General features: G+C 42.2%; 1 long non-coding RNA gene across 1 annotated transcript in view; it reads left to right on the forward strand.

The window, feature by feature from the left end:
* Positions 1-3320, forward strand: part of LOC121353428 — a 3783-nt gene extending 463 nt beyond the window's left edge. The window contains exon 2 of the long non-coding RNA XR_005955116.1: positions 1394-3320. This is a non-coding gene — a long non-coding RNA (uncharacterized LOC121353428). The remainder of the gene's footprint in view (positions 1-1393) is intronic.
* The last annotated feature ends 4504 nt before the right edge of the window (positions 3321-7824 follow it).

A 7824-nucleotide genomic window follows, 5' to 3' on the forward strand; every position in this document is an offset into this window, starting at 1 on the left:
GGCGGGGGGGAGGGTGCGTGTGTGGGGTGGAGGAGGAGGAGGAGGTGGCGGCGGCCGGAGGGGAGGCAGGGCGGGAAGCGGCTCCACAGTGCTGTGAGCGGCCGGGAGGATTCAGCGCCGCGCTCCGCCGGGCCGGGGCCACCTCCTTCCCACACTGCACCGCGCGCGCCCGCGGCGGGCACGGCCCTGCGCGTGCGCGCGCATGCGCGGGGTGTCGGGTGGGATCTGTGTGTGTTCCGCCGTGCGTGTGTCTCTGTCTGTCTGTTAACCGCGTGTGTGTATCTGTCTGTGTCTGTTAACCGCGCGTGTGTGTGTGTGTGTGTGTGTGTGTGTGTGTGTTAACCGCGCGTGTGTGCGCTACCCCGTGTGTGTGTGCGCTACCCCGTGTGTGTGTTAACCATGTGTGTCCATCACACCGTGTGTGCTGCCCTGTGTGTGTGGCTGTGTTACGCTGTCCAGGCATTATGCCGTGTGCGTGTTTCACCGTGTGTGTTAACGCCGCGCACACGGGCTATGCCGTGCGCGTTACCCTGTGTGTGTGTGTGTGTTACGGCATGTGCGTATTTGTTAACCACATGTGTCTGTCACGCCATGTGATACAGCTACCCTGTGTGTGTGGCTGTGTTACACCCCGTGTGCATGTTTCACCATGTGTGTTACATCGTGTGCATGGCCTATGCCATGTGCGTGTTACCCCGTGTGTGTTACGGCATGTGCATATTTGTTACACCGTGTGTGTAATGCCACGTCTGTGTTACAGCACGTGTGTGTGTTGTGCCGTACATGTGATGCCATGTGCTCGTGTGTGACACCAAGTGTGCGTGCACAAGTTACAGCATGCGTGTGTTACACCGTGGCCACTCCAAAACCCAGTGTGGGAGGGAGATCATAACATTTTTTGTACAGACAAGCACTTTTCTCTCCTCCACAGCTCTTTCTTCTTCAGTCCAACTTATTCATGTCAGCCTGGTCTTCCTGCTCTCTCCTGCCACATTATCCCTTTTTCTTCATTCATGTATTTGCAGCCCTACATAGTTTTCTCATCTGACCCCCGCTCTCCAAGCACAGTACCTCCCATTCCCCCATTAACTCCACAACTGGTTTCCCCCCTCTCTTTGCTCACAGCTCCTGGTTACCAGCCACAGGTCTCCAGCCAGCCAACCTCATTGTTACAGTTCTGATCATTTGTGGCTAAGTTTCCCTTAGTTTCCCTCCCTGAAGAAACTCACGGAGGGGTGAATGGAGCAGGGCAGGGTTGGTGTGCCTTCGCCTGGGGCTGCTTCCCATCTGTATATATGCTACACTCTGTCTGCTTTAAAACCAGGCATAGGGTGGACATGGAGGTCGTAGTGGTGTTCTGTTGTCTTATTTTCTTTTGTTTGTTACTCTGCAGCTTGATGGATGATCCCACACAGAATCACTGAATCAGTTATGTTGGAAAAGACTTCTACAATCATTGAGTCCAGCCTGTGAAGGATCATAACCTTGTCAACTAGACCAGAGCCCATCCAGGCTTTCCTTAAACATCTCCAGGGATGGTGACTCTACCACCTCCCTTGGCAGACCCTTCCAATATTTAATCACCTTTTCTGTGAAAATTCCTCTTAACGTACAACCTGAACTTCCCTTGCACAGCTTAAGACCCTGTCTTCTCATTCTGTTGCTGGTTGCCTGGGAGAAGAGGCTAATCCCCACCTGGGTAAACCTCCTTTCGGGTAGTTAAAGAAGTAATGGTAAAAGCCACAAGCTTTTCAAGTAATGAAATAATTTGATGGAGGTTGTTCTGGTCAGAAGACATTATTATGTAAAAATGAAATAAAGCTTAGAAAAAAAAAACAGGATACAGAAAACTGGATGGTAGGAAGTGGGTAAGGGCTTCCTCTCCAAATATGTCCAAAAGTAGGTAGAGTACCTGTGAAATTACAAATGCTGATGGCAAGTGAGGATTGTTTCAGGTGTAATACTGCTGTAGTTTTAAGAATTCAGCTGTGATACATCCTTTATGTATCTTCACATAAAAAGTTCTATTGTCCTGGAGATATGCTGGGCTGTAGGAACAATAATCCAAAGACACAAAATGGTCAAAAGTATAAGTTTTCAAAACAGTGCATAAAGGCAAAACAAAAAAACCCATACTTATTTGATTCCTTTTGAACTTCAAATATTTTAAGCTTTCTTTGTTTACTATGAGCAGGATTAAAGCTGTCTTTTACATGAGGAAGTCTTGTCATCAAGTGCTCCTGACCAATCATAACATCTGTTTATTTGGCATTAATTGTTTGCCTGAATTCTACCTTGGATATGTAGCTGAAGTAGTTTTGAGTAGTCATTTAAGCTAATGCTAAAGATAACTGGTGCACCCCATTGGTTTGACTTTACTTGGCAGTCACCAACATTCATGGACAGTGAAATGTATAAATTAGTTAATCAGATAAGTAATCTTTTTCAGGTCGTATAAGTGTTCATGCTGATACAAGGAAACACAAAAAAAAAGAGCAGGATCATTTTCAATTCTAGTAGTAGTATAGGAGCATGATTGCATAATGTTAGAGTGAATTTTAAAACACTGAAAATCTGTTTCAGTAGGAAAAAATTACTTCTTCTCACATTACTAATAAGAAAATTGTATGTTCTGCCCAATTATGAAAGACCTTTTCTCTTCCAAATTGCTTCACGAAACAGAACTACTGGCATGCTAAACTCCTTTTTGGGGCTCTGAGCAAGCCAGACCAGAATAGCAGTATTAAAATTAAATTAGCTATTGCACATATTTATGAGCTGCCACTTCTGACCAAAGTCTCTGTTGATATTGGTTGTATCATTTGAAGCACTATACAAGTATGTTATGGCTGTTACCTTCTAGATATGTGTATATTTGCATAGGAACTATCCAAATGAAATGAAATTAAAGCAAGGACTTGTTTATAAAGTGGACTTACTGAGGTCTGCTGGATGGTGGTTTTTATGTGGAGACTCATTCTTCAGTGCTTTATATGTAATGGAAAGAAAATAGACTTAATATTTTTCAAAACCCAGTAGTAATACTAGAAGCACTTTCTTTAAAAATAAAAATTAGTTTACATTACTACTTGGAAATTTCAAAAATTATCTTCTACTGTAGAATGCAGAAATCCCTGAAACTGTTCTTCCTGCACAGTAGCCTTTGAAGTGTACATATATATTTTAAATAATCCTCTTGATTATTCAAGTCTTATTCACAGTATGTTTCCAAGTGTGTCTATAGAACATTTAACAGGGATTATATACTGTATTAGTGTTGAACATACAATCTGTATTCTGATAAATTATTCTTAAAGGAATTTTGTGTGTTAGTGTTGCTTTTCTCTGTCTTCAAAGTTGTATCTTAAATACAGGATTTTCTTTCACATAATAGTGGGTATAAAATAATTTTTTCTGTTTGCTTCTGGAAATGGACTGTATGTCTCATTCCCCAGGTGGCAGTTGATATGCTTTAATTTTCTGAGAGTACTGTTAGTGTGACAGTGTACTCCTGCAGGTTTCGTACTATGAAAAATTTATTTGCAAGAGAATATCTAAAGTCTGAAATGCTTCCATGATTCTTTTTACTGCTACATTTGTCTTCCAAGCCTTACAGCCCTGTTGTTGGGCTAACCTGAGTGTGAGACCTAAATGGACATCAGGTTAATCCCACAGAGCTAGTTTTGTAGATTTGTATCCAGAAGTATCTATTCACAATAACTCTATGAACCCCAAGATACTTCTATCCAGAGGGTTCACAGAATCACAGAACCACTAGGTTGGAAGAGACCTTCAAGATGGAGTCCAACCCAGCCCTAACACCTCAACTAAACCATGGCATCAAGTGCCACATCCAGTCTTTTTTAAACACATCCAGGGGTGGTAACTCCACCTCCCTGGGCAGACCATTCCAGTACTTTATCACTCTGTAAAAAACTTTTTCCTAATATCCTACCTATATTTCCCTTGGCGCAGTTTAAGACTGTGTCCTCTCGTTCTGTCAGTTGTTGCTTGGAGAGAGAGACCAACCCCCACCTGACTGCAACCACCTTTCAGGAAAATGTAGAAAGCAATAAGGTCACCTCTGAGTCTCCTTTTCTCCAGGCTAAACACTCCAGGATCCTCCTTCCAGCTCTTCTGTGGATGGGTGTCACATTGGCCAGCTTCCAGTCATCTGGAACCTCACCAGTGAGCCAGGACTGTTGGTAAATGATGGAGAGCGGCTTTGCAGGCTCATCTGCCAGCTCCCTCATCACCCTGGGAGGGATCACATCTGGGCCCATGGATTTATGAACATCCAAGTGGCTCAGCTGTCTGATTGCCTCCTTCTGGATAACAGGGGGACCATTCTGCTCCCTGACACCATCTGCCAGCCCAGGAGGACAGCTGTCCTGAGGACAAGCTGTCTTCCCACTAAAGACTGAGGTAAAGAAGATGTTAAGCACTTCTTCCTTCTCCTCATCTGCAGTTACCGAGTTTCCTCCTGCATCCAGTAGAGAACAGAGGTTGGTCTTACCCTTTTGCCATTAATATATTTGTAAAAACATTTTTCATTATTCTTTACAAAAGTTGTCAAATTAAGTTCAAACTGAGCTTTGGCCTCCCTAATTTTTTTTTTCCTACATGCCGTAGCAACCCCCTTAAATACTTCCTGAGAGACCTGACCCTCCTTCCAAAGATGATACATCCTCTTTTTATTCCTGCTATTCTGAAGAACTGGGAGGCAAAGGTAGGGAATAAGCAAGTCTTGCAAGCAGTATGTGTCTGACCTCTAGGGACAGGTGAATCCAGGCTGAGTAAGCAGTACTAGTGACAAACATGCAACTTAACTCCCACCCTCAGTTACAGTAATGCAGCATCCCAGCTCCTCCCTTGAGGTTAGCTTTTTGCAAATTAAAGTTAACAATCTCTGTGATGATATTAAAAGGTTGTCAGACCAAATTTCCATTGCATTTTCCCTATTTCACTGGGATATTTTTTCTTTTTATGGTTCTGATTCAAAGAATGGTGATTTTCATAGGTGTTCTATCAGATCTTCAATATGAGGAAACCCAGACAGCCATTGTCTTTGCAGAACTGGACTTTGATGTGAAGATCTGCCCAAAAAACATGGTTTAGTGCACAGGCTGTCTGTATTCTTGCTTGTTCTACTTCTTACTCTCTTTACTCAGCTGTGTATTCTGGCCTACAGCTACTTCCCTGCTGCAGAGGGAAGAGGCCATCTAAATTCCAAGCAGCTGCTCTTAATTGAGGCTTCCACCTGAGCTGCTGCAGCTTCTGAAGTTCCAGCCAGCGCAGGATCACAGACTCCCCACCCCGTGCTGTGCTGCAGGTGTATGGTTACACCAAAATTAAGGAGCTAGGAGTGAGAGTCTGACTCCTCTTTTCCCTATTTGCTTGCCCCTGCGCAGGGTTGTCTTTATTTTTCTGTACAAGCCTTGCTAATCCCCAGTGCTCACATCAACCTCTTAAAGTGCATGGGCTTTGCCCAAAGTTTCACTGAAAACTGCACAGTGATAATAATGCTAGTTTCTGGTTTGTAAATGCAGCACCATCTTGTTTTCTGTTGCTGTTGTCACCCTGCGACAATACTGTAAGTTTAAACTTTCATTTGCAAGGTGTTCCAGGATCAATATAATTTCTAATACTTATATTAGGATTATATAATCTTTAATATTCACTTCCTTCCTCAGTATTTATAGCATACTCAGCCTTGTAAAAATAATTGGTCAAAATCATGAGCAAGTAATTTGTTGGTGAGTTGATTTGAGCTTTAAAGCAATAGATGGTCTGTTGATGAGTTAAAAGGGCAACTTGAAAGAGAAAATGCAAGCTTCCCTAAAATACAGTGCAAATTTGCTCCCAGTGTGACTGAATTCTGCTAATTGGTGATCTGAGATATATGTTCTTGAATGGCAGAAGCTTGTTAGAGATACCCAGTATTTGTATAACACATATACAAACGTATATGGCCGTAGATAAGGACTCAAGTGGCTCAGTGGAGCAATAACTTCAATACTTTGCTTCATTCCTTAGCTTCCTGTTCTGAGCAAGGAAGTTTATATGTTCTTTGCCAATACAGCAAGCCAAAAAGAGGACGGAGGTTTTCATCTGCCTCCCAAGATTGCAAAGGGTACCAGGTTTAATTCCTTCTTTGATTTGTCGCAAAATATCACAAGTGATTTTCTTCGTTAACTGAGGTTATGTTGTTGAGTTTTTGCCTCAGTGTAGCAAAGTGTTTAAATAGATGCTTAACTTGATACACAGTGGCATTTTGATGCATTTTAATGCTTGCTGAATTAAGATACTTTCAGCTCAGAAGCTGTTAGGATTTGTAAAACAAAAGCATTTGATGAATAGAATATGTATTACTTACAATAGGGGGGGAAATATCTATTGATTGGCAACACAAAGCTGTCTTTAGTAAAAGTAGCTGAAATATCTTTGTGAATTTACAAACAGTCCTACCTGACAATCTATCTGACGAGGCTGTGTATAAAAAGCTCCTCTGCAACCTGCCAGCACCTAGGCATTGTTGAGGCTTCTGCTTTTCTCTTAGTCAGGAGGAAAAATGTGATGGGAAAGTGTTTGAGGAGGAAGAGAGATTAGGAGTGGTCTGAGAGAAGAAGAATGACATTAAAATAGAGATGCTCATGTCAGGAAAATTTATCGAGTCACTGAATAACCCATTAGAATAAGTGGAAACTCCACTGATTAAGCCACTGGGAAACAAAAAAAGGCCAAGAAATAATTTAACTTATATTAGAATCTTATGCAAGACATGGAAGATACTTTAAACTATCCTTAAATTCCCTAAAATTTGAAATTATCTACCATGTTACATTCATCTTAGTATCAAAAGCGTAGTGGATTTTTTCTACTTCTTTCTCAATTGCTGGCAGACTGAAACAAATACATTTTTCCCCTTGATTTTCCAATGATACATTTAAAATTACTAGTGTACGTCTCTTGAAAGCTGGAAATTCCCTGTTTACCTCATAAAAGCAGCAGCTTCAGTAGCTGTACCTGGTTCCTATATAGTATCAAGCTGAAGCACCTCTCTTCTACCAAAGAAAATGGATTATTGCAGAGCCTGTATCAATCGGGTTGTAGTGGTGCAAGGGGAGATGCAGTTAATAACCCAGTGAGAACTACAGCAAGGCTGCTCCACTCATTTCCTATGAGCTCCTAAAGAGCTAAGAAGCACAGCTTTGTCCTGGTGACCTGAGCTGCATACAAATCACCTCTCTGGGAAAATCATAGCTCTTCCTTGGGCTATCTCACAGCTGAGGCTTCCAAGCTTACTTCCTTCTCTCTTCCATTTTCTTTGAGGACAAAAATAAGTGTGGTGAGGCAGAATATTCTGTTAGCACCCAAAAACAGAAAGTGTGATTAATTAGACCAGTGTCTGTTATTTATGAGATTCATATTACTTAAGCCAATGGGGAATCTGAAATTGTTGGGTTGTAGAAAACAACAAAAAGTAGTAGAGATTGATGGCATTTTTCTTTCCCTTTCTGAAAGGAGGAACAGATTTTGTTTGAATATATACAATTGAGCAAATTCTTAAAAAGAATACTCAGCAGCATGCTTTTATAAAATTAATCATGAAATCCTGGAGTGGTTTTGGTTGGAAGGGACCTAAAAGATGTCCTGGGTACAGCTCCTTACCGTGGGCAGGGACACCTTCCACTAGACCAGGTTGCTACAAGCCCCGTCCAGCCTGGCCTTGAACACTGCTAGGGATGGGGCAGCCACAGCTGCTATGGGCAACCTGTGCCAGGGCCTCACAACCCTACACATAATGCCTAGTTGTTATATATC

The sequence above is a fragment of the Pyrgilauda ruficollis genome, unplaced genomic scaffold (assembly GCF_017590135.1).
Source record: "Pyrgilauda ruficollis isolate IOZ18807 unplaced genomic scaffold, ASM1759013v1 scaffold204, whole genome shotgun sequence".
NCBI classification, from domain to species: Eukaryota; Metazoa; Chordata; class Aves; order Passeriformes; family Passeridae; genus Pyrgilauda; species Pyrgilauda ruficollis.